The sequence below is a fragment of the Diceros bicornis genome, chromosome 2 (genome assembly GCF_020826845.1).
Source record: "Diceros bicornis minor isolate mBicDic1 chromosome 2, mDicBic1.mat.cur, whole genome shotgun sequence".
NCBI lineage: Eukaryota > Metazoa > Chordata > Mammalia > Perissodactyla > Rhinocerotidae > Diceros > Diceros bicornis.
In genome coordinates, this window is record NC_080741.1 from 31394589 (window position 1) to 31419375 (window position 24787).

General features: G+C 44.0%; 1 protein-coding gene across 2 annotated transcripts in view; it reads left to right on the top strand.

Annotated features, from left to right (window-relative positions):
• Window positions 1-1856: 1856 nt before the first annotated feature.
• The window catches only part of LRRC3B (leucine rich repeat containing 3B), an 84055-nt gene continuing 61124 nt past the window's right edge, over window positions 1857-24787 (top strand). The window contains exon 1 of one of the 2 annotated variants that reach the window (XM_058549190.1): window positions 1857-2111. The gene's annotated coding sequence lies outside the window, so the exon portion shown is untranslated. Of the gene's footprint in view, window positions 2112-4226; window positions 4388-24787 lie in introns of those variants that run through there. The other variant, XM_058549199.1, reaches the window with a different exon arrangement.

The window sequence follows — 24787 nt, forward strand, 5'->3', positions numbered from 1 at the left end:
TTTCTAATCTCTTACACATTACGGATCTTTTTCATAGTGCATCCCTGATCTGGGGTATCCATCCTATAATTCATAGGAAGTGGGACAGAACCTAAAGAACAATTTTAAAGATCTCTAAAGTACAAAGCACACTTCTTACCTCTCAGCAATAAAATACACTCAAACTGTTCGAAAATGCATCCAGAAAAAGAGACCCTCATTTCAAACGAGGAAATCTTGGCAGGCTTTCAACATACTTGACACAGGTCATGAAATGATAAAGATTTTTTGGTCATTCTTCACCTGGAATGGGTTTGCTCCAGGTGTTGGCACCTGAGTACATATCTCTTGCTCTATGCAGCTGGGCAACAGCTGGGTTTGCTTTACCTCTGAGAACTCAACAAACAGAAGAGGGGTGGTCAGTGGAAGAAGATTGTCTAGAAACAAAAAAGATTTAAATAGTTTTACAGTTCTAGGTCAAAGAGGCTGTGAGTGTAACTATATGTGTCCTCTCCTCCCCCCAAAGTTTTAAAAATTTCATCACTGGAGTCTTTTTAATTCTAGAGACACTCAGATTTAGCTGTGTTTGAAGGAGAAAATGACCTTCAACTGGTTAATCTTTCCTTGAGTACCCATCAGATACAAAACAATGCGGGGTGTTGCAGTGGAAACCAAAGGGGGAAAAAAAGGTAATACTCACAGGTGAGTGAAGCAACAGAAATCTATAAAAAAATCTAATGTGTAATTTCTGCAAGTGATTGGCAAATACAACTGTGAGAAGGGAAAGATTAATTCTGCCTAGGGTGAGAGGTGGGGATGGAAAAGGGCTGTAAAAGAAGGTGGTATTTGTAGAGCCTGTGAAGGCTGGTTCCTCTGGCCCCAATTTGTGTGTGTGTGTGTGTGTGTGTGCACCTGATAAATAATTTAAATCATGAAATAAGAACATTACTAAAACCAATAACGTGCTTTAATCTTAAAATACACACACACACACACACACACACACACACACACAATTTCTTAAGGAGCATAGAGACCATTTCGGCTGCACATTCCAAGTTATCCCTGGAAGGGGAAGTAAAAATTGAATTCTCCTAACACCTTCTTCTGCTTTGGGAAACTGGGCTGGTTGGGGATAGGGCTCAGGGGCCACGACTCAGCCCCAAAACTTTGGGCTTCAGGAACTGCAGGGGATCATTCTGAGATCTGACCGTGGAGCCCTCAGGGGGGATATCCCACCTTATTCATCCTTCCCCAAAATAGCCTAGTCCAGTACTTGGCATTCAGGAGGCAATCATTTGTCGAACGGATTTTAAGCATCCGCCTTTTTCCCCAATAGAGGACAACCAACCCATCACCACGTTATGCTGCTTCTGCCAGCTTAATTCAGCTCCGATCTCAGTAGTTAGAAAAACAGGAGAAAGAATGGGCCATAGCATGCTGAGAGCGGAGCTGTGCAAGGGGGTGTGAGGAAGGAAGGCGAGGGCGGCTGAGGGAGCTAATGCTCCCACCTCAGCTCATCTCCTCCCGCAGCAAAGGCTCAGCCCCCGCCCTCTCTCTCCATTCCGGACCCCCCACCCGGGAGGCGAGAGGGCAGCGCCGACGAGGCGACGGCAGAGCTCTGACTGTCACGTTCATTCCGTCCTGCTCTAGTCCCCAGGCTTCTCGCCCCTCCTCCCTTATCCCCAGCCCGGGTTTGGAGGCGATTCTCCTCTAGTAACTGAGCCGACTGCATCGGGGCGAGCGGCGCTTCGCCTCCCTCGCGTCTTTGTCTCCTCCTCCTTGGAGGCTCCGGGGCCCGGTGCAGGGTCTGCAGCGGCCGCCGCAGCAACCGGAGCCAAGGGCCGCCCGGGGCCGCACCCTCGCTTGGTGGAGGCGCCGGAGGACGCCAGCCGAACCACGCACTGCCCGCGTCCCGCGCTCCAGCTGCCGCGCACCACCGCCGCCGCTGCGGCCGGGGACCGAGCCCGCCCGGCCGGCCCGGTACGGGGCGAGCAGCCGGCCTCGCAGCCGGGTGGGGATAGCGGCAGCTGCAGCTCCGGCAGCGCGCACACCCCCAGGCATACGTACCCAACGCCTCCTCCCTGCGCCACGAGGATGGAGCAGCCACCCCGGCCCGGAACTGGCGCAAGGTAAGGTGCAGCTGCCTGTTGCTTTTCGCAAAGCGCGGTATCGTCCCTCTGCCCGGGTGCCTAGGCCGTCCCTCCCGAAACAAGTGAGGAGAACTATTACCCCAGTTCTGAGCCATGTCCAAACCCCCAGCTCCCCTTGGTGCAGACCCTTGGAGAGAGCCCTCCTGGCGAGGGGGAGTCGACCCTCTTTGCTCACGTGCAGCCGGATGCCATGCAGTAATAGTCTGCAAACTTTTGTGCCCCCCTCCCCGCGCCGTGCTCACCCCGTGCCGTGCAAGTTGCACGTCTAGTTCTCGCATGCGCCCTTCCCCCACCCCCTACCCCCCTTGCCATATGCATCTGCCCATTTCTCTCTGTGTGTTCTTGCCAGCCGACTTTTCACTCCCTGCAGCTCCCGCTAGAGAGGCGAGGGTTTGGGACCCAGCAGTACTCATCTTGCCTGTAGGGGCCGGGTAGGAGCCGAGATGGTGAAATAGGAGATGTGGGATGTGGGGGAATGCTGCGGCCACCTCGGGGGCTCTGTCCAGCGCGGAGGGAGTCGGTCCATCCTTGCTAATACCAACCCCAACTCGGTAATGAAACCCTCGGAGTGGTTTGCGGCTGTGCGCCGTGGGAACGGCAAGTACAGATCCGGGTGGGTGAAGTAAGTGGTTTGAGAAGGAAAAGGTTGCTGGTGGGGTTGGAGGAGGGAGCTGAGGATGGGGGATAGATCTGATTGAGAGGGCACGAAAGGCTCTGCTAAAGCGGGGAAGGGGCCAGCCCCAAGCGGCCATCTGACGAGGAGGAAAAGGGATTTGAGTCCGGAGGGCGCTGGCTCTGGTGTGTAAATACAGATGGGGGAGGGGTTGGGCACCTGGGGAGGAGGAGAGAGACAGAACAGAGCCCCGGAACGCCGGGGCCCGGGGGGACTTGGGAAGGCAGGCTTCTGGGTGCCTGGAATGGGACAATCTCCCTCTCCAGGAGAAACAAACCTCCTGGCGAGATTCTGAATGCGTTGGCGTCTTGGGCGGTGACTGAGTGGTCAGATCATGGACCAGGGATGATTTTCCTGGCTCTAAGGGGACCGTAGTCCCCTCTTTTCTCCGGCACCTGCTTTTACACCCTTTCACCTCCGCAGCCGGGTCCAGAGACCCACTCCCACCTTCCCCGCCGGGCGCTCGGGAGTCAAGGATGTCCCCACAGCCGCAGAATGGGAAGGGGATTCCTGGCCCCCAGGGGGAGGCGTGTGTGTGAGGTAGGGGGGAGTCCCCAGCTCTTGGCGAATAGACGGGTCCGAACAGGTTGGAAGAGAGCGCCCGGGCAGAGGCTGCAGTGGGAGCCCCCCTCCCCCTCGCCCCTCCGCAAATCGCACCTGGGGGGAGCAAGTGAGTCGGGGAGCCCGGTGCTGCACCCGGGAGATTGGGGAGCGCAGAGCTGGAGGGCGTGCGGGGAAACGCAGGGCGAGGGGGTGCGTGGGCATTGGGTGAGGGGAGATCCGGCACCCAGACCCAGGGTCCCGTGCGGAGGTGGGTCTGACCACCTTGCAGCTCCTAGGTAGATACTTCTGGTCGTTCCAGACGCTTTGGCGGATGCCGGAAAGCGAGGCTCTTTCCTCATTTGCACCCCAGCGATCTGGAACGGAAAACCATTTGCAGGAGGGGGCCTAGACTGCTGTATCGAAGAAGGAGCAGCCCCCAGGCTCTGTTTATCCCGGTGGGGAATACACTGGGCTGCCAAAGGCCTGGAAGCACCTCCTTTGACCCTTCTCTCTCTGAGGAGGTGCACGCCCCTTTCCAAGAGGCGCCTTTGGCTGAGAGTCCGGTTCTCGGTTCCTACTGGCCACATAGAAGAACAATTTGGAGGTTGCTTGGGTCTAGAGCCGGGTAAAACCCTCTGGTCGTCTCTGTGCAGACCTCCCACGTGCAGGCTTTCAGGGGCACAGCCGTCTTTGCAGTTGCCCTGTAGAAGTCTCCTGTTCTCCCGTACCAACTGGGAGAAAGCAGAGCTCAGCGCAGTCCCCTTTTCTGGACCCCACGCCTTGGCCAGACCCTTCCGGAAGAGACGTCGACTCATCAGGGCTCCAGGGAGGAATCCCGAGGTCTGTCACTCGCATCCCGGGGCACCCCTGGAGCAGGAGCTTCCAGTCTCCCTGCGGCGAGCTTCAAAGCCCCAAGGAGCCGGGGATTCCCTCCGCGCAGGCTCCAGGTGCAGCTCCTGAGCGCAAAGGCCACACCCTCACAGGCCAGGCAGCGCTGGGATAGAGCTGTGGCTTCTTCCGAGTTACCTGGATACCCGAGGTAGGATCCCGGAATTAAGTCCCTCAATCCGCAAGATTTAGCTTCCGACTCCCCAGGGCCCGGCTCTTGCTGGATGCTTATCACCTGGATTTGTGCTCAGGTCACTTCTCTTGGCGCGTAGAAACAGGTTGGAACATGTCCCTTGGGAACTCTTGAAGGAAGCCTTCGCATCCGCCACGGTGGTTTTTTCAGGTTGCTGAGCTATTCTGGGGAGACAGGTACTAATAATAATCAGAGCCAGCGTTTATGGAGCTCTTACTCTGTGCTAGGCACTATTCTAGATATTTTACGTGCTCTGTTTTGGTTTTAATCCTCACAACAACCCTGGAAGATAAAATTATTTTTCTCATTTTATTGGTGAGCAAACTAAGCCACAGAGACATTAAGTTATTTGCTATTTGTCATCCAGCCAGTAACTGGTGGGGCTGGTTAGTCTTGTGGGTGGAGAACACTGGGTGTGTCCAATGCTCCCAGCCCAATTTGGTACCAAAGACCCTTTGTGCACAAGTAAGCATGGGTGAGCCCTCTAGCCCTTTACTCCAACCCCAGGGGCATACTGTAGGCGCCAGTCCTTGCCTGTGAGCCTCTGTGGCTGTAGCATGGGGAGACAGATGCTGCATACCGTCCCCCTCAGAGCCTATTGGAGTACACCTTAGTAGGATGGGATCCTGGGAATGGAAGCAAATTTAGGGCATTAGCTGCTGGCATTGGACTTCTTTTCTGAACCTTTTGGTAGACATTGGTCTTTTAAATGTGAGAAGAAATAGAAGGAGACATCCAAATGTCAGCAGAGATTTGCTCTGTCGTCACTCTCTGTAGAAACTGTATTCTGCAAAGGAGTCCCTTTCTAGTGATTGAATTGTAGAATATTAGAGCTAAAGGATCTCAGATATCATCCCTCCCAATCCAGAGGCGAGGAAGAGATTCAATGATGTGCTCAAGGCCACTCAGTGTGTTCCTAGCATAATTAATACTAGAACCCCTGTCTTCTGACCCTTGGTCAAAATAAATTTTGTTTATGCGTAAAAAGATTATGTTCACTGCTGCTGTTTTTCAACATCTTAAAATTAATTAGTGAAAAATTAACTAAGGAAATCTTGCTTATTAAAAAATAGACCATTTTGCTAATTTTTCATAAATGCCTCAATCAGCATAACCAGAAAAAGTCACCATCATATGATGGAAAAACCACCACAAATGTGCCTCTTTAGCAAAAAATTTCAGTAGAATATTTATAAGATTTCAACTTAACAAAAATTAACTAACCATGCAACACTTTGGATGATTTTAGATAAAATTAAGTGGATTCTCAATCATTTTAGCAAAGTCCTTCTGTCAAGTTGGGTAGCTCTATCTTGCCCCACTTCCAAGTATTTGTGAAAATAAGAGAAAATGTAGTACATCAGAGGGAAAAACCCTTTTGAATATAATGAAATGATTTAGTATTATTTCTTCTGGATTTCTGACCCTTGGGTTAAACTTTAGGCTGATGTAAGTCTGAGGCAAAACAGTATCTTTCCAGTGGATATACTTGGGGCTCAGAAAGGGGGAAAATAGTTCTTTGCCGCTTTCTGACCTACTGAGCCCCTTTAACAAAGGGGACTTTCTCCAGCAGCTTACGGGTTCCGTGTACCTCTAGGTATTCTTGTAGGACAGCATTCTGGTTTCTAAGAACGACTCATGTCTTTTTTCTGTAGCTACAGTACCAGGATGTCCTCCCCTTGGAGATAAACCAACAAAAAGTCAGCTGGAGTAAACAGAGAAGGGGATTGGGAAAAGCCTGTTTCTCAGAATCGCATCAGGGGGGTAAGAGTTACAGGAGGATGGTGGAAACTTGGTGCCTTTTGTGTCACCTGGAACAGGATTTCCATCCCATGCTGTGAGGAACCCGGACAGAGGCCCTCAGGCAGTAACTGGGGGTGGAGGAGGAAAAGGTGAGAGTGAGGGAACAGTGCTATCAAGGAGGCATGGGCTGGGGGAAGATGGGGATGAGGCTTGGCTGGTAAGGGGCTTTGGTGTGACAGAAATGGCCATGGAGAGTCTGCACTAAGAGATACTCTTCTTGTGCAGAGCAGGCCCCTCCTTCCTACCACCTCAGTCTGCCATCTGTGTTGGGATAACTGATCTGAATCCCAGAATCCTCAGTTATCCCAAGGGAAGCATTCACTTTCTAGAGAATTAATTAGAAATGAATAGCGTTTTTATGTAAGTAGGGAAAAAATATGCACAACTGCCCAACTCTTGAGAGAGAACCATTAAAAATCAGATCATCCCAGAAGGGTATAACCTTCTGAAGGTGGGGAGGCCGGTTTAGCTGCATTACAGCAGTGTTAGAGAAAAACAGATGTAACACTGATATCAGACGTGTCAAAATCCAAAAGAAATGTTCTCTCTTTTAGGAACCACAGGAAGAAGAATTTGTTTGCTCCTGGGCAAACATCCTGGTTCCCAATTCCTAGCTTTTTCTGAGGTAGTAAGGGAGTTAGCTGTTGTATCCTCATCCAATTTATGTGTTCCATATCCCTTCTATTCATTTTACTCCTGTCTGGTGTAGTGTTCAAGGGCCCACAGCACACTTGTGCTGGGACAGTTCTTTTGGGAATATATTTATCTCAAATCATATAAATATGAGTTTGTTGATAGAATAACAACTACTATTAAGCAACACGTTCTGGGAAAAAGGTTATGAAAAAAATGAAACCTTTTTATTCAGAACACAATGAATAAATACGTTTAGGTAACACATAGTGTAAATTAAAATTCTCACTTTTTGTTAGATATTTAAAAATAAAAAATAATCAAGAAGCAGAGCATTTGAACTTGACCTATTTTTAATAACAAGAGAAGCCAAATAATAAAGTTCTGTGGAGTTTGAAGAAGACATTGGCAGGGGGAAAAAAAAGGATGACTAGGTAGAACCTGAGAAACTTTACCCTCATGGATTTTATTTTAAATAAATATGTAATATCTTAATCTGTATTTAGATTTGAATAATCTATAAGATTAATAAATTTAGTATTTTATCTGCAGATTGTGACTTTGATGAGCTTTATTCTACAAGTGGTTGGGAACCATGATGCAAGCTCTTATACCTGACATACAAATATACATCTGTATATGCTGTATAAAAACTTAGTGAATTAATACATCACAACCTGACATACGAAATGGCCATTTTATATGAGAATGAAGTCCGCAGTCTTCTCAAGAGCTGACAGGTGTGGAACATACTATTTTCCCAAATAGGATAAGTTAATAGTAAGGGCAGTATAATTCATTTAAAATAAACAAATGAATAAATATTGAAAAAGAACCACTCTGGTAAAAACAGATTTTTTTTCCTTTCAGAGGATAAATGAACAGATCAGTAAAGTTTATAAAATTTATTTTATCCTAAAGCTCTTTTTATCCTAAGCCCTCTGAGCTGCTTTTTATGTGAACAGTTGTCCAGTGCAAGTGTCACCACTCTTTCAGTTTTTTAAAAAGGATTTGTGCCTTGTATTAGAAGTAAAATGGAAACAAATATAAAAAATAAAATATTGAGTCATTCTCAAACATGGAGTAATACTTGACAAACCAAAGTACATTTTCAAATGCAGATTAGTGTCTTTTTTTCTCTTTCTTTTCCTTATTTCTTCCCTTCTTTCTTTCTTTCTTTTTTTTCCTTTCTTTTTTAGGTCATTGATAGAATTTTCAGTCTGCATGTAAGTATTCAGTACTTTGCTGGGAAAGATGGCTGTTCCAGGACAAATATTTCCCCTGGTGAGGGCAGGGAGCAGGTCCAGTGCACTTGTATGTCTGTCCAAAGCTCAAGTACAAAGGTCACGGAGTTCACTGGCTTTCCTTTAGTCTTCTAACCTCAGTTCTGATTTAGAAAAGCAATCCTGGGATAGGCTTGCTTGCAGAGGGCTCACCCTGTTAGCAGTGACTAAGCAGTATACTTTCCTTTGGCTACACTGGGAATTTATGCACTGAAAAGAATCCTGGCCCAGTCTGCTGACCTTCTCTGGATATCTGGTCATCACGGATTATCAAACAGGAACGTGTTCCATCCTTTCTACAAATTATATTTAAGCTTGGGTTTGCAAAGTTAGGTAGCCTCCTGCCATGGAATGTTTCATAGTCATTTATTTGGCTGGTCAGTCTGTTTTTTAGTTGCTTCTTAGAAACACTTCCTATAAACAAAATGAATACCCTCCCCTAATGGAAGGTACAGTGTAGACTCTTGATGTCCAAAGCTTCTGCTGCAAAACCCATGAAGGAGGGATGGCTGATAGCCAGCCAGGTCAGGAGGGCCAAGAGAGACGCAACAGACAAGCAGCAGAGAGTGGGGGTAGGAGAAAAAAGGGGGGGTAAAAGAGGCAGGCCATAAGAGAAAACAAACCACCCAAAGGAAGAGAACCCACTGACAGCACAGGAAGACTAAGAGATATTTGGTAGTCAGCTGAAACTGAAAGATCAGGAATAAAAGGCATAAAAAAAAACAGAAGATAAAGAAAGCGAGTGGGGGTGATAAAGACCTGAAGAAGAGGTGTACAAAGAAAAATAATGTACCTAAATAATTCCTCATGGTCCAGATAACTCAAAGGGAGCTAGCGTCTCAGCCAGAGGGCATAGTCTCTGTCTCATATTCCCCTGTGCCTTGTTAATGTGGCTTCTCTATCACTAGGCCAAGGGCTCTTAACCTTATCTATGTCTGGTGCCCTTTGGCAGTCTGACAAGCTTAGGGACCCCAGAATTATGTGTTTAAATGCATAAAATGCAGTATCTAAGATTATAACACAAATTTTATTGAGATAATTGTATATAATACATAAACCGTTGTGACCTACTAATGTGTGCGTAACAAGATCTAATGGTGGGACTAATGGCTTCCATCATTTCAAAGCAGGGATGAGCATAAGTGCTGCTGTGAGCTAACTGCAGCGACTGTATTATGATATTAAGACACCTGATTTATATTGGTGACAAAATCGCTGGTACTGCTATTGCATTTGAGGTTGTGGCCTGCATTCATAATAGAATGAAATGCTATATTGTAGTTCAATATTAGTAAACAAGTTTGTGACATTTTTTCCGTTCAAGTTCATGGATTCCTAGACTTCTATTGATAGATATCTTGGAGGTTTGTGGCCCCAAGAACCCCAGACCAGGGTCATCATATAATTTATTATCTACAACTGGAATATAGTAGGTGTGAATTGGGATGGGCCTGGGAAAATTGTAACATAGGGTCCTCTTAGCTTCTATTACCTCTCTGGGATCTCTCTCCCCAGACCAGTTTTCACTTTTCTGGACCAAGGAATTGGCTTTATCTGCCTATTCCTAGGGATCATGGTTGTGGATACTGACGGGCTGTGGGAAGTGGAGAATAACTTTAGCTGAAAGAGAGTCCCATGTCAGGGCCACAGCCAGGCTATGGGATGCCTTTGTAAGAACTGGAAATGGGCTTCCATGGAGCAACAGCAGCCTCTGGCTCCCGGTTGGGTGAGCACTGGCCTGCATTTCAGTTCCCAATGACTGCTTTGGCCAGATGCCCTGGTAGCCTTGGCCAATTTCACCTGAAGTGAGGTTGAATTATCAGACAACATTGCATTTTAACCGGACGTTTCAACTTCCCCTCAGAAAATTTTTTTTTCAAAGCAGTGCTGCCACAATGGCTTTAAAGGTTCACTTCCTTTCCCTGCCCACTTCCTAGCTGTCAGGAAATGGCCTCAGTGCAGGCAGGTAGATGGAGACCCATGGGAAAAGGCCAGGATCTGAAGAATTCTTGAACTGGATATTAAGGCCTTGAGCTATGGAGAGGGGACTGTGGTCATGGAGAGTTTCTTAAACAGATGGCTCATATTGTCCTCTGTTGAGGGAGGATGACAGAATGTCCCTGCTCCTGGAGATCCCCATGTTTCTGTCTGTTCTAATCGGTGAAGTGGAACCTCCTTAGTGGAAGAACAAGCTCTCCTAAGAAAGCCCTTGACTTTGCAAGAGGAGGCAATATCTTAGAAAACACCCTCTTTTTGTGCACATAGACTATTTGACCGGGAACCAGGCAACCTGGTTCTAGTTCCAGCTTTGGCCCTAACCAGTTCAGTGGCTTTGGGCTGGTTAAATTGACTGCCCTCTGCTCCACTTCTCCAGTAAGAGGACGACTGGAGACCAAATGGTTTCTAAAGCCCCTTCCAGCTCTATGGTCTAATGTCAAAGATGTGTCTTATGTTATTCATACTCTATATGATGGCTTCCCTGTTTAAGCTGGTTCAAGATCACTTCTTTGCTTGGGCCTTTCAGCCCTTACATGCCATGGATCCAACAATGATAGATGGATACTCTACAGTCCCGAGGGTCTGTGACACCTGGAGTGTTTCTGGGAGCCTAGAATAAGGGGATGGGGGTTGGGGATGGGGGTGGAGGGAAGAATAGCTGACAGCTAAAGGGATAGAGTAGGAAAGGAGTGGAACAATTGATAACTTTCCTTGCAGCAATAATTGTCACTCAGGAAAGATGTAGGAAGAAGAAAAAAAGGTTTCTAAAATTTTGACTGTGCCTATCTTGTGCCCAACTCTTTATAACCATATGATAATGTCACTCCTTGCTAAAAACTCTTAAACTACTCCTTGCTGCATCGAGGAGGATTACATCCTCAGTATGTTTTAATAGGTCCTTCATCACCTGGTCCTGCCTGTCTCTTCATCTGTCATTTTCCCTGGTGTATCCCACACCCTGGTGTGTTAGTCCTGGTTGGCGCTGCCGATTCTTCACATTTCTTCTCTCGAACTCTGTGTTCAGTGATATCATGTTGATAGCTTGAAATCACCTCTGGTGGGAGTATTTACACCACAGAAACTGACAGACACTATAAAGCAGGGCTTTTTGCCTGGAAAGTCTGTTGCTAAAATTCACCAGCACACATCACTACCCCTGCCCCACCAAAAGACTTGCATTTCTTGCCACAAAAAGTGCTCTTTCACATCTTTCTCCATTTGCTATTCCCTATTCCTGACAGTTCATCTGTCCTTCCTCCTTGCCTCTATCTTTCCCTTCTTCTCTCCCTCCCTTCCTTCTGTCTAACTGTCCATCCACTTACCCACACACCCATCTATCCAGAGGTAGCCAGACTCAGTTCTAATTCCTTTTCTGCCACTTAATAGCTGAGTGAGTGACTCTGGGAAAATATCCTAACCTTAAATATGCCTCAGTTTTCTCCATGTAAAATGGGTATAATAATAGTTAGTTGTGAGGCTTAAATGAGTTAATACGATAAGAGGTGTGAACAGTGTTAGGCGCATGACAAGTACTGTTTAAGTCCACTATTGATCACAAGATTATTGATTGGTTACTATGTACCCAGCACTGAATATACACAAATGAAAAGAGGTTCAATAAAACAAGCACAAGAAAATATTCAAGAGCCTTAAACAAGGCCTGGTTAGTTGTTCCAGGTAAATCCAAATTGTTTCATGGAGCCAGAGGCACTTGAACTGAATCCGGAGATTGATCACATATACCCACCAAACTGGCAAGACAGATAGAGGCATCCCAGGAGGAGGGAAATCTCGTGAGCACAGGAACAGAAGAGGGAGCAGCATCCCTGTTAGGGTTTTGTGCAGCTGAGCATGAGATCACGGAGGGGGAGGGGGTCTTTGATCATATTTGCGTTGTGGCAAGATCCACGGGGAAGTGAGCTATAGTTTGCTCCTAGCTCTGCCTCTCTGTTGCCTGCACTGGTACAGGTCTGAGCTTTGGATTTTCCAAAAAAGTGAAAAATCCAGATTTTTATGCAAAAGCTCCTAATGTTTAATCTAGAGCTAATTCAATTAAAAACAAAACAAAACAAAACAATAAACAAAACAAAACAAAACCCATCCACAGGCTGTCTTCAGCCTCCTGCAGAAGAGTGGAGCCTCAGCTTCCCACACTTGTGTAAAGATAAGATCTGCAATTGGAATTCCTGATTTTGGATGTGATTTTGCCATTAGTTATGTGACCACAGATGAGAGTCCCTTATTCTCTCTGAGCCCCGATTTTCTGCCCAATGGCTATCAGATTCCTTGTCCTACAGACCTTGCTGTGAGGAGCCTTCTGGATTGTGGAGATAAAAGCCCTTGCAAAGAACCAGACAGGTATTAGAATTATTCCCAGGCCCTATATGCTGTGGCAGAGCCATACACTCAGTACAGCCCAAGCCTGATTTAAGTCACCCAAAGATACCCGAACATCCTCACCTGCCTTTTTAATTTTAATGATAGATGGGGGAAGAGAAATGTAGGAGTATTTTTTTTTCCCTTCATTCTGTTAAAAACATCTCAAGGAGCTTGGTGTTCCATTTTGGAAGTCTGTATGTCAGAGATCCAGCTAAGTGTTACTGATTGCTTCTGCATGGATTCAGGATCATGGAGAAATGTGCACCCAGTCCCTGAGTGGCGTGTGCTAATTGTTTCTTGGAGGTGGGGGAGAACTCTGAGAAGAAGTCAGTCGACTAGGTGTTAGTCCAAGTCATGTCAAAATCTGCACTTGCATTTATATAATTTCCCCTATTTTGATCCCTTTCTATTCCAAACTCGTTTTGATTGTGCAGGCTTTTAAGGAAGTGGTCAAACTTTAGAAGAGTCGAATTTTTTCTAGCTGAGGAGCCGAGCTTGGTGGACGTTGGCCTTCACACAGCAGAGAGGTGAATATGCACTCAGCTTCGCCAGGTCCGGTTAAAAGCACTCTGTAACTGCAGCTTTGTGAAGACTTCATGCTGATTATAGTACATTGAGTCTTGATGTTATTCTCATTTTGTGTTATCTTTATTTGTTTTGTTGTATTGCCTGCCTGAACTTGATCATGAGAAGCTTCAAAGATGCAGGCAAGCCTTGAAGTAGGGATACTTGACTCACAAAAGGACATCAGTTATGGATTTTGGCCCCACTGAAGAGATCTTACTATTTCTCCTTCAGGAGCTGACCTGAGCTTCAGAGTCTATTTCACTCTTCTCCGAGCCCCAAGCCACCTGGGCCTTCAGGACTGAGATGTCAGATACTGTTGTAGCTCTCATCCCCTATTGGCATCTGAAGGCCTGTCCCCCCTAACCACTGTAGGGGCCACACATCAGAGGCACTAAGGTCCTACTCTTCTGAGACAGATTTGAAACACTCAAGTCTACCGAATTAACATAGGTGAAATAGCACATTGGATGTTAAGGAGGTGTTGAAGCCCTAATCCCTAATGTGATGGTATTTGGCGTTGGGGCCTTTGGGAAGTAATTAGGTTTAGATGAGATCATGAGGGTAGGGCCCTGATGATGGGATTAGTGCCCTTGTAGGAAGAGGCACCAGAGAGCTTGCTTGCTCTCTTTCCACCCATATGCATGGAAAGGCCACGTGAGGATACAGCAAGAGCATGGTCATCTGCAACCCAAGGAGAGTGCTCTCACCAGACATTGACCATGCTGGCACCTTGATCTTGGACTTCCACTTTCCAGAACTGTGAGAAATAAATTCCTGTTCCACCTAGTCTATGGTATTTTGTTATGGCAGCCTGAGCTGACTAGTACAGGAGGTTACTATAGGTTAGCCTGGGCACCTAGCCACTTTGTGAAACACCTCTTTGAGCAAAGATGTTCCTGTTTTTGTATGGCTGTATCTAATGTTGACCAACAGCCTGGCACATCTTAGGTACTCAGTAACTTCTTGTTGAATGAATAAATGAACACGAATGAATGGGGTGTAAAACATCCAATTTATAAACACACATTTGGAAAACAGTTTATTCGGGTGTTGGGATTTGCTGCAATCCAAGTTTGAAATGAAGGGAAAATAAATTCTTTTAGAGTATATTGTGTGTGTGTTATGTGTGTATGTGCATCTGTAACTATATCTGTATCTAGTCTATAGCCGTATGCACCAAGCTGTTAATGGCCTGTGCTTTTTTACTAGCTCACCCCATGGAGACATAATGATAGTAAAACAAATATAGTCAGCATGCTTTTCTATTTACCCAGCATGCAAAAAAGGGACTGTTTCTAAGTATTCGCAATTTCATCATGGTCTACTAGAACTATTCTACATAAAGAGATGCTGAGTTGGGCTACTGACTTACCAACATCTAATTAACTTAAGATTAGTAAAATAAAAAAGAATAGTCATTTCTTTATAAGAGAGTCATAGAACCTTGACAATGGAAAGAACTTCTGAGGTTCCTTTTAATTTTAAATCCTCAGTGGGCGGGGTGCCATAGAAGGATGTGATTTTTCTGACAAAATGGTGACTTTCGGGTTCTTTCTTGTTCTTCTGAGAAATCTCTCAGACACTACAAGGGGTTTGCTCCGTGGCTTTTGTCTCTCGAGAATGGAGAAGCTGTTTCCTCAAGATGCTATTCATCTTTATTCATATCTGGGTGCAGACGAGTTCAGAATGTGTGGGTGTGGGATTTGAAGAGCCTGAGTGCTTAGGTAACAGTTGGCATACCAGTTGTGCAATGAAGAATATATTGACAATATTAAATTGTGGGCTGAATCTTGTTTTTGGTGTTTAAAAAAAAAACAGAACAAAATCTCTAAAAGTGACAGCGTTGCTTTTATGCCAGGGGTGTTTCTCAATGTTGAGACAACAGTGCTGAGAAATATGGGCCTCCAATATGCATCACTTTCATCTGCCTAGCCTGGTTTTACTGTATAAGCCCCACACGGCCCTCTTTCTAACTGGTGCTGTAGTGTTTCTAAATATACCTTCGTATTGGACTCAACTGACTCAGAGAAATAGCTTCAGTAATAACAGGCAAGATCTCAATTCACTTTTTATATTGGCGGTGGAAGAGCCAACTGATTTCTAGAAAAATTAGTGGTAATTTATGGAGTGACTAGGAAGTTACTGTTTGCTCCCCAACCTCCAAAACCTCTAAGCTGTCATCGACTTCTAGGACTTTCTCAGGTGAAATTGGGCACTATTACTTCTTTTAAAATGTTGTGTTTCTTTCTCTACTTTACCTTTTCTTTGTGCTGACAACAATAGAGAAGTAAGACAGAGAAACCTTCTTTCTACTCTGTTGTGGGTGGAATGGGAAGTGTGAGTGTGACTGTGACCAGTGCTAGGTCACATTTTTGGGTTCCACGTGTGGCAGGTGTCTCTAGTAAAAATACGTGGATATTCAGGGTTCCAGATTAGTAATATGTTGCCTTGGTCAGGGGGTTTTAACCATTGTTCCTGCTATATGTCCTTTGGACAGTCCAGTGAAACTTATGTACCCCTTCTTATTTTTTTAAATGTAAAATTATTATTTTTAATTTGTTTAAATTAAATGTAAAAATGTTTTTGAATGTAAAAATTAAAGTACATAGGATTATAAAGAACAAAAAAAAATGTACAAAACACCCTGATAATCACAGAATTTATGGCATGATGGATGACCTATATCACTGCCAATCTGTCATCAATATTAAAAAAATTACTGTAAATAACACACTTCAATAGTTAGCTTAACCATCAGATGTGATTGAACTTGTCTAGTTTGGACTTGTAGCCCACATGCCTATCATATTTCAAAACACAATGCTAATTTGTGAAGAATTAAAAATTCTCATTTGAACTGTCCAGTTTTTCAAAGCTATAACAAATAAATGGCTGACTTCTTTCCTTGTATCCATGAAGAATGAACAAGTGTAGATAAGGCAGACCATAAAGCATCCTAAATGTCTGGATCACTAGGTGAGAAGATGCACCTTCCCCCTTTGGTGGCTGAATGACTACCAGATGAGAAGTTGACCAATAGTTGCCTCTATATGTTATGAGGGGCTGTAGTCAGGAAGAATTAACTGCCATGATTTTAAAGTCATGATGTGCATAAATGGTATTTCAGGATTTCTGGAACAACCGTGTTATCATATAAAAAAAACTGTGATTTTTGTTGGTGACATTACAGGTACTGATAATAGTAGTGTAGTCTGTTGCTTGCTTTAAAATGAAAGGAAATGCCAAATTCCAGTTGGAGATCAGTGGGAAAAAAAATCAGAAAAGGCCTTCCGTAGTTGTGGGATCTGCTGCATTCTAGCCATGGCCACACTGGGGGACCATGGACCCCAAGTTGAAAACCTCTGTATCAAGATGGTAGTCAACACCTGATAACATGGAAAATAACAACCAATGCAGTTTTCAGACAGATGATACTTGTAGAAGGGATTATAAAAGAATGTCATTTTCTGTTTGGTAATTTATTTAAGAAACATACCAGAATTCAACCTAAAGTGTGTGGTTGGCTTCATAACTGGGCCCTTTGGAGAGAGAGGCTGTTGGCTTTATTCAAAATAGTGTTGGGTCTTCTTTGAGAGCCAGTGTTATAATTTTTTGAATATTGTCATCAATACTAAATTTTAAACTGTTTTGGGATGGGTCTGGTGTTTTGAAATAAGCCAAAGTCATTTGAAGTAAGGCTGCTGTATGTAGAAGATGATCAAGGTGTGCAAATACCAGATTGGACTTGAAAATCTTAAGACTTTCAGAAGGGACTCATCAGCTGTTCCAACATGGGTGGAGGTAGAGTAGGGATGAGATCCGGAAAAGATTGCATTTCCAAAATGATAACATCCTTGGAATCAGCTTACAGCCCTGTGGGGTGACTACTTTATAGAGGGACCTTCATTTCCCTCTATAAAGTAACATTCTCAAATGGTTTCCAGATATTTAGTGACAACATTAAATAGTCACATTCTGTACAGTCTTGAATAGAACTGCTCTGTTCAACAGAAATATAATGCTTGCTACTTATGTAATTTTAAAATTTCCAGTAGCTGCATTAAACAGGGAAAAAGAAAAAGTTGAAATTAATTTTAATAATATATTTTACTTAACCCAATATGCCCCAAATTATCATTTTAACATAAAAGCAAATTAAAATTTATTCAATTTTTTTTTCATAGTGAGTCTTTGAAATCTAGTGTGTATTTTATATGTACAACACATTGCACTTTGAACATTGAATTTTCATCAGAAACACTTGGCCTATATTTAGATTTCATAAAATTTGCAGTTGAAAAAATAGGTTCACATATCCAACTTGCTTCAAATATACTTAAATATTTTCCAATAACTGAATTGAGTATTAGGTTTTAAATTTAAATTAAGCACAAATAAAATGAAACATTTAGCCTCTCAGTCACACTAGCCACATTTCAAGTGCTCAGGAGTCGCATGTGACTAGTGGTTACCATATTGGATGGTACTGGTCTAGCTTATATGGGGAAACAATGGGAGAGGTATCCAGGGGCACAGTGTGGACATTTAAACTCTGGAAAAATTAAAAAGAGACACTTGTCCTTCCAGTTTTTTTGTCCTATGAAACAGTTCTTTTAGTCTCCTGTTAATCCAGTATTTTTCCAAAAGCTCCCCATCTTTTCCTTAGAATCCTTTTATATGACCCTCCTAAGGGCCTTTCCTCATGAGTCCTCATCATTTACATCCAGGGGCACTATATGGTCTCTGCTTCATAGATGGAAGGTTCAGGGATGAATTTAGATAATTAGATGAAGACAGGAAATTAACCCTGCTCCAGATTCTTATGACTAAGCAGTTACACCACGGGAGTAAAGTTTCCTGACTCTAAGCCCCGCTGGACGCCCATCACACTCAAAGCGCTCTGATTCTGATTCTGAGGATTTGGGATGGGTCCCAGGAAACTGCATTTTTATCAAGTCTTCCATACTCTCCCCACCTCCCCCCACTAAGTGATTCAGAGCAGCCTAATTTAAGAACTACTACCCTGAGCATCCCTCCTCTCACTGTATTTTTTTTGCCAGTAGTTCATAAGTTGTGTTCTGAGGACCCCCTTCATCAAAATGCCCTCTGTCTTGTTAAACTGAAGATTTCTAGGCCCTGCTCCAAAACAGCTAAATCAGAATATCTGAAAGTGTGGCACTAGGAATCTGCATTTTTAACAAGTTCCTTAAGTAATTCTTATGCTTACTAAATTTAAAAAACTCTTTTATGCGGACCCCTCAACCCAGCTTAGAAATATGGAATTCTTCAATCTCAACCTTTCTCATTCATCCTCTTTCTCCATGTCTGATGTTTAAAAATCCACAATGTCATATTTATTCTACCTCCTCTGTATTCAGGTCATTTAACAAATATGCATTTGTTCCAGGGACTGGGAATACGGAGATATAGATCATGAGATCCTGTCTCTGACCTTAGAGAGCTTGTAGACATAGGAGAGAGAGCCAGATCTATGGAAAACTGAGTTCATATAGCATTACAAGTGGAGTGTTACATATATGTGCTGGGTGCAGTGAGGATACAAAGGAGACAAGAGGCATATCCACATGGGTCGTGAGTTGCTGAGAATGGCTTAAAAAGGGCTTCAGAGACCCTGGGTTGATCCAGGGAAAGATAAAATTGGTATTCTACCAGACAAATCAAGGAGGGCAGGGACACCTGGAGACTTAGTATGAATTAGGATGTGAACAGGGTAGCAGAGCCGTTATGAATGACATGGAGTAACAGATTTACTGTAGGGCTCAGACCTTATGGAGTTGTGGGAGCTGCTTGGAATGCAGAGGTCTGGCAGGGCACAGGTGGACGAGCAAAGAGAAATCACTGGGCAGGGACCATGAAGGGAGCTGATGAGAAGGTCTACAGAAGGTGTTGCCTCTCCTTCTGGTGGTGAGCTTGAAGTTGCTCGAGGTCAGCAGGACTCAGAGGGGAACAAATCAGGTCTGAAGTGAGGGGATGCAAGGACACACTGGAACCCGGAAGGATGAAATGGAACCTGTGCCTATAGAAGAAGCTGGTGTCCCTTGCCCGGGAGCTGCACACACAGACTCAGAAACTGAGGCTGGAAACCTAGTGGGAGCCAGGAGAGATGTGGGCCCACCTCTGCCCTCACCAATGAGGTAAACCAGCTAATCAGTGACAGTGTGTGCAAGCTGTGACAGTGCCCTCCAAGTGTAAGGCTGTGGCTTCACTTCTGCTTCCAAATTTCATGCAGATTTCTATTGTGGCCAACCTTAACTTGAACCCCACAGGGAAGGGAATTCTGGGAAACATGGTCAAATGAAGCTGAGTCAACACAATACAAAATCACTAGAGTTGGCTTAGGAAACCTGTGCTGGGGGTGGCTGGATGGGGCATAGGGCATGTTCAGGTGGGGGACTGAGGTACTAGTAAGCTGGGTATCAGTCCACCAAAAGAGATAAAGCTGCAGTGGATGCCCTTGAGGGCCCTGCTAGATATTATGGACTTTATCCTCTGAATGGCAATCGATTATAAATGAAGGAGTAACAGAATCAGATGTTGGGATGAAAGAGAAGGGAGAGTCCCTGAGAATGTCCTGGGCCGATGGAGAGTTGACTATCTACCAGCTGCTGGTACAGATGGGGGGTGGGGGGTGGTGGGTTTCTCACTCCATCCCTGAGCCAGCCAGGCCTTCTGCTCCACAAGGGTTTGACCTGAGGTGGAAAGGAGGTGGGAGGTCCAGCCATAGAATAATTGTCAGGAGGTCTAAAGCTGACTTTTTATAGCATGATTATACATTGGCAGGAATTAGGATGGGCAGAGTTACTAAAAGCATTCGAGTGTGGGCTGGTCCAGTCTGCACGGTTCCTATACGCAGGGACACAGGGAAAGATGGTTGTTCGGGGAGTAGCAAAGATGACAAGGGTGAGGTTTGGGAATGTCCTTCTTTTTGCGTCTGGATACATTTGTGGTTGAAAGAGCATTTAAGAGGGACGCAGGAAGCCAGAATGTGGTTTTACATATGTGTGTGTGTGTGTGTGTGTGTGTGTGTGTGTGTGTGTGGTTATATACACATGTGGTGTATATGTATAGACAGGTGGTTTTATACATAAATAGCTATACAGGCTCAGGCCTCAGCATGGGGAGTAGAATGAATTGGCCCAGGCATCTTAAGTTGGGGATGAAGTTCCTGGTTTGCCACCAATTAGCAGTGTGACCTTAAACAACCCACCAAGTGCCTCTGGGCCTCAGTCTCCTCCTGGGAAATGGAGAGGATGTAAAAAGTCAGAAATCCTATGATCCAAAATGCATGTTTTACAGGCCACGAAGAGTTATCTTCTGGAGGACACAGTGATTCCATCAGTGTCTGAGTTCGCCTGAGTAGCATTTTCCTGAGCCCTGTTTTCAATCTTGCCTGTTGAGGGATTAGGAAATGAGTGGAGAGGCAATCAGTCTGGAGTCAGGGGACTATAGACAGCAGCTGTGTCTCTCAGGAGTTGCAGGTGTTGTCATTTATTTGGATGTTGTCCCTGGCTTGATCTGTCAACCTTGGCACCTTCTTGTTTCCTTGGTTCTTGAGAAGGCCTTCTGTGCCAACTCTGTCTACACGCACGGACACACGCAGACACACACAGCAATCTGACCACACTCTAATCAGCATTTCCCCAAGTACCTCATTGTAGTATGAGCGGTAGTTTTAGATGTGCACACATTTTTCTTGGTATTTGTGTATACTTTGATAGGTATTAAAAAAATATAGGAGGCATAGCAAAACCATTTATATTGATAATATTTCTTAGGATAAGAAATGGTTTAAATAAGTAAATTGAATTAAAGAAAAAGATTGCGTGAATGCTAATACAGGTAGAACTTGGATGTAGCAAAATTCTTGAAGGTAGTATGTGACTGACTAATATGTGGGAAGCACTAACTTAATCATATTAATGAGGCTTTTAACAAATTCAGGTGATACCTGATACCTATGTCATTGGTTTGGTATTCCAGCCTAAAAATTCCTTTTGGAAACCTCAGTTATTTCACATCTACTTTATATTGGTCATGTTAAGTATTTAGAATTTTATAATTTAACCTGGATATAATTAGGGGAGACAATCAGGCAAATTAAAATAAAGAGAAATTCTGTAAAACAACTGGCCCCGGACTCTACGAAAATGTCAGTGTCATAAAGGATCAAAAACAAAAAGAAACAAAAAACAAAAGAACATGGCTAGGTAACCATGGCTAGATTAAAGGAGACTAAAGAGATATGACAACTAAATATAATGTATGTTCCTTGATTGCTTGATTCCTTGATTAATCAAAAATAAAAAGTTGTAAAAGACATTTGGGGACAATTAAAAAAATCTGAAAACCAACTGCTTATTAGAAAATAGTATAGTTATAAATTTTAAATTTTCTGGGTGTGATAATTGTAGTAGAGGGGATTATTCTTGGTCCTAGGAGATTCATGCTTAGAAGTATTTAGGGATGAAGTACATCAGTGTCTGCAAATAATTCTCAAATAGTTCAAGCCAAAATATGCATGCATATGCATATGTTTACATGTACACATAATGCCCATATATACATACACATAATACACACATGCACGTACATATACATAGACACAGAGACATACATGCCCACATGCATAGACACATGCACATGCATTCACACGTACATGCTCACATGTGTACAAGGAGAGATAAAGCAAATGCGACAGAATATTAACAGTTGGCCAATCCAGAGAATTCATCGTGCAGTTCTTGCACCCTTTTTCTGTAGACTTAGACTTAAAAATTTTCAAAATAAAAAGTTATAGAAAAATATTGCATTTTTTGAGATAGAGAAGTCTCAGAGACAATCTAAGATTTTCATCATGTACATCAAGAAGTAGGTGTTGACGAGTTGAATAACATTTTCTTGAGCCTACTAAGGAGCATGCTTACGTGGGTGCGGAGAGCCACAATGGCTTCGCAACTATTCCACAGCTAAGATTCCCTCTGCCAAGTAACCGTTAGACATAAAGCTGGTCTCTGGTCAGCAGAGCTGAGGACGGCTCCTGGTGATTGTCTGGACTCTAGCTTACATAGGCTTCATTATTACAGCTGATAAAATAATACTTACACACAGAATAGCCTCTGTTACAGTATAATAAGAATTTTGTGGATTCAAAAGTCCTTCAATAGATATTTATTGATTTTCTACAATGCTCCAGGCATTGTTCTTAGAGACTGGTAGAAGACAGTTAAGATCGTACTTCTCTTGGAGATTATGTTCTGGAGTGGGAGGGATAGAAGTAGCCAAGCAAGTAATGAGATAAATTGCATGACTTCAAAAATTGCTAAGTCTTGTGAAGAAAAAGAAAATGATGAGAGTAACATGACAGAGAGTGATGAGGCAGGGTAGGATGGTCGTGGAAGGCTTCTCTGAGGAGATGACCGATCGTTAAGACCGTGAGGAAGAGCATTTTATTTTATATGTCTCTGCTATTTATTCCTAATTCTCCTAGCCTTTGAGTTTGATGTCAAGGTCAAGGGTCATCTGAAATCTGACTGTTCTGCTGGGCTGCCACAGGGTCTGTGTTTCTGTTTTGGTCCACACCAAGTGACCACGGACTGGGGCCACCAGTTGGGTGTGCTCTTGTTTCCTCATTCTTTTGTTGATAAATGCAGATGTTCTCTGTGTACTTTCTGACTTTATCATGGACTTTTTAGAAAGTTTAATGGAAAAACTGCAGAAATCCCATCATTTGCTCATACTGACACATGGTACTGAAAGTGAGTTATTGTCCCTGAATAATGCTGCAGGAAGCCTTCCAACCAGCAATTTTCAATAATGCCACGTTGGCACCCCTCTGAATTACTATCTGCTTTTGCTAATTCAGTATGACAGGTTTCTAAAGCAATTTGAGCTCTTGTAAAAGCAGTGACTGAGAGAGTTTTCAAACTTGCTTGAGGGAGGGTAGGGGAAAGAACTTATATTGCATTCTCCTTGCAACACTGATCAAGATCCATTTGGATTCATTGCCTGGAGGCATTAAATATGTTTTATTTTTTCTTCTCCAGTCACCTTTTCAATTTCATCTGATAATTACATTCTATCTGCAGTGCTTGAATTTACCCCAGAGTGTAGAACCATCAGCTAATTCTCTAGCCCAGACGGCCACCAAGGATAGAAAGCGAAGACAATATTTCTTAGCACTTTGAGAAATTTCAACTTTTAAAATTCAGGCCAAAATTATGCCTCTCATGTAGAATCACTCAGGAGTTAGGTCTGCAGGTAAAAAGGATCCTATGTAGGGTTCAGAATATCGATGTTCCTTCTATTTCCCCTGTTTCTACCTCGGTGAACCAAAGCTGGCTTTCCAGATGGCAGGGTGTGGGCTAGGCAGCATGGCGTAGTATAAGACATAGGATTTGGAGTCAGAGAACCTGGTTTGAGTCCCAGCCCCACCACTTATGACTGTGACCTTGGCCCAAAGCCTGGCCCATAGTAGATATTCAACAAATATGAGCCTCATTTCCTCCTTCCCCTCCATCTTGTTTCTTTATGCTTGGTCATGTACTTTCAGATAGAGAGTCCCTTCCCACCTTCCCAACTAGTCTCTTACCTTTCTCTCCCTCAGCTCCAGTCAGTCATGCTGGCCTGGTTTCTGTTTGTAGAACATGCCAAGCATATGACTGCTTCAAAGTTGCTGAACTTGCACTTCCTTCTGCTTGATATGTCCCTCCTTCAGGTCGCCCCATGGCTTTATACTCACTTCTTTCCATTCTCAGCTCAAATGTCACCACTGAGAGCAGCCTCTCCATCTCTAACATATTGCCCTGATTGGTTTTCTTCATGGCTTCTCTCACTATCTAAGTTATCCTGATAATTAATTTGTGTTTTATGTTTATTATCTATTTCCCCCTCTCAACCCTGAGCTCCCGGGGAGTAGAGGCCTTGGCTATTGTGGGTATACCAGCACCTGGTACATACTAGTTGCTCAATAAATATGTGTTGCATGGAAGTTACTGGAAACTCCATGAGAGATGGAAGAGCCTCAGAGGGCTGTTCTGAAGATCAGATGATACAAGGCTTCTGAGAGTACTTTGGAAATTATAAAACACCACTCAGATAGCACTTATTATTAAGCCTTCCCTGCCCTGTCCATGAAGCACCCTTTTCCATTGCCCCAGCCTGAATTATCCTCTTCATATTCCTGCAGCATTTTCTGTAAATACCTGGCATTTCTGACACATGATTTAACTTCTGATACATCTCATTGGCAGGAGTTTCAGATGAAACTTGGAGGAATTTGAAGCAAGAGGAAAAATCCTCCAGCTTGGAAATTGGTACTCAGCAAATGGTTTACAGGTGTAAGCTTCAATCCTATGGAGTATGCAGCGCATGCAGCATTTAAACAATGTCCAGCATCAGAGGGAGACTGTATGAAGAATTGGGCTACACACAGCTTCCCTGTGCCATGTTTGGCTTAAGGAAAATGGCGTCGTTTGCCTGGTTTTGGGGAGGCAGGAAATAAATGCAGAGGGTCTAGCTTGGAGGCAAATACAGTGGCGCCATTGCCCATTTTTTTCCTTGTGTTCCTTCAAGACAACAGTGCAGTGATGAAGGAGGACAATGCTGAGAATGAGCAGCCAAGTACATCTTGCCCGTGTATGGTATAAGGATTTTTTTCATCTACCTACTTTTGTGG